The 2,249-nt window shown below is 50.0% G+C and overlaps 1 protein-coding gene across 5 annotated transcripts in view; it reads left to right on the top strand.

Moving 5' to 3' along the window:
* Positions 1 to 24: 24 nt before the first annotated feature.
* The window catches only part of PRPF40B (pre-mRNA processing factor 40B), a 44,843-nt gene continuing 42,618 nt past the window's right edge, over positions 25 to 2,249 (top strand). For 2 of the 5 annotated variants that reach the window (XM_027768165.1, XM_027768166.1), the window contains exon 1: positions 25 to 295. The gene's annotated coding sequence lies outside the window, so the exon portion shown is untranslated. The remainder of the gene's footprint in view (positions 296 to 2,249) is intronic. The other 3 variants (XM_027768163.1, XM_027768164.1, XM_027768162.1) reach the window with 2 other exon arrangements.

Here is a 2,249-nt window from a genome sequence, read left to right as displayed (position 1 = left end):
CGTGCGGGGTTGGGGGTGAGAGAGACGAGAGTTGAGGGACTGGGTGAGGAGGAAGGGAAGAGCGCAGAGTGGGTTTGTGGGGAAAAGTCGGGAAAGAAGGCGGCAGGAGGTGAGGGAGCCGCGGGACAAGGGGAGAGGTGGGGACCACACTTTCCCTCCTGGGACTTTTGGCGTGCGGCACGCCCCTCCCCAGACCCAGTGCTTGTTCCCTTTGGAAGCCCTGGGTACCCCCCCAGACCACTTGGAGACCCTCCCCTCTTCGTTTCTCCGCATTTGCAAGACCTTATCTCCTGAGGTGAGCAGGGGGCTTTCGGGCCCTCACCAGTGCTGGATGGTCGAGAAACAGGAGAGCAGAAGCCCCTTGGTCCCAGCCCTGGCTCTGCTATCAGTAAACTGTAACTCTGTGTGACCTTGGGCAAGTCACTGCCTTTCTTCTGGTCTCAGATTCCTATTGATTTTTTAAAAAGCAGGGTGGGGGGAATGTATGCAAGTGATATCCCAGATCCCTTCCAGTGCCAAGATGAGGTGATTGTTGAGAAAGTGCAGGAGAATGGGTTCCCCGACATGGGGAAGGAAAGGACGGAGGTGGAGACTGGGCCTTCAGCTGGGGATAGGAGCAAATCCCCAGGGATGTGGGGGCATGGGAGACTACAGCCGCTGGGGCTGGCTGGCCTGTGCCCTGGAATCGCCTTGGAGGGATGGCCGCACCCTGTAAGTAGAGGAGGAGGTTGAGACCTAACCCGAGACAAATGAAGACCAGAAGTAACATTTTGTTCTTCAAAGAGAGCCTGATGAGGAGGTGGTAGATCAGGGAGAAGCAAGGGGAAGATGTGTTTTGGTAAGGCAGCCAGTATCTTTGGGGAGCAGGAGAAATAGGGCTGGTTCAGGAGAGTGGGGTCTAGGATGAGCTTGGAAGCCCGGAGGCAGAGGCTGATGCTACCAGGTAGCGGGAAGATTAGACCATGGTCATCAGCTGGTCTCAGCCAGTTCTTTTTGATGGCGGCTGCCTCTTTCTGAGAGGTGTGCCTCTCAGCTTTCACTTTCCAACACAAATCCCTGTAGGGAGTAGGAGTGAGTCAGACCAGGCAGACATTGGGATAACCTGTCTTTCTGAGGACTTCAGGACTGAGTGAGGATCAGGCAGCAAAGAAAACTGGGGATTGAATCAGAGAGTAAGACATATTGTGGCACTGTCACCCTTGCTGGGGGGGCAGCTTTGTGGAGTAGTTGAAAGCACAGTCATTGGGGCAGGCGCTTGGATTCAGACCTGCCTTTGCCATTTACTCTCTTGGAGCCTTGGTCAAGTTAATCTCTCTGGACTTCAGTGTCTTCATCTACAAAATGGGAATAATAAACTTTAAGATGGTTGTGAGGTATGGTTTCTGGCTCATAATAAGCACTCAGTAAATATTAGCTATTAGCTGTGGTTATCCCCTCTTTTCATTCTCTTTCTCCTCTCTCTCCATATTTGTCCTTTTTTCCTTTTGTTCTTTCTTTGGAATTTCTGAGATGCCCCTCAGATGTGAAGACTGAGAAGAATAATTTATTTGCCTTTTTGAATGGAGGTGGGGTGGGAGAGGGCTTCCATTGGCCCAAGTCAACATATGTTGATCAGATGGTCAAGTATCTCTTCATGGTCTCCCCAGCCTACAAATGTGTGTGTCGTTTTCCAGGGAAGACACAGTCTCTCTTTCAGCCCCTGTTCTTATGTTCTGCTCCGAAGCCAGTTACTTCACGTTCTCACCCAAAAGTGTAGTAGGACCCAAAACTACTGGCACTGCAGTGCACATGGGAGGGTCAAGGATGTTTCAGAGAGAAAGGGGGACACATGGCCCAAAGGAAGCTCAAAAAGAGCTTTGGAAGTTCTGTAGTAACTCATGTCCAGTGCATTGCCCTAACCTCTGTGGGGAGCTGTCCAAGACAGGTCAGTGTCTGAATCCTGGCCAGAGGTCTCCATCCCGTTATACACATGGCTTTTTCTTTAGGTTTCCCCATGCTAGTATGTGACTGCAGTTCCCCAGTCCACAAAAACTTCTGCCAAACTACGTCTCTGTCACAGCCTATACACAGAAAATTTGTATAGATGTACATGGGCACATACACATGCACTGTTTTACAGGTGTGTTTTGGATATTTCATTTTGCAAACATAAAATTAGGGATGAGACTGAATTTTATCACAGCACTTTGTGTACTGGGCCCTAACTAAATGCCAGGGAAGGTTTAAAAGGAAAAAAACTCAATCCCTAA

This window comes from Tupaia chinensis, unplaced genomic scaffold (genome assembly GCF_000334495.1).
Source record: "Tupaia chinensis unplaced genomic scaffold, TupChi_1.0 Scaffold145652_1, whole genome shotgun sequence".
Classification (NCBI taxonomy): Eukaryota; Metazoa; Chordata; class Mammalia; order Scandentia; family Tupaiidae; genus Tupaia; species Tupaia belangeri.
The sequence above is the reverse complement of the archived record's forward strand: the minus strand, read 5'-3'. Positions and strand labels throughout refer to the sequence as shown.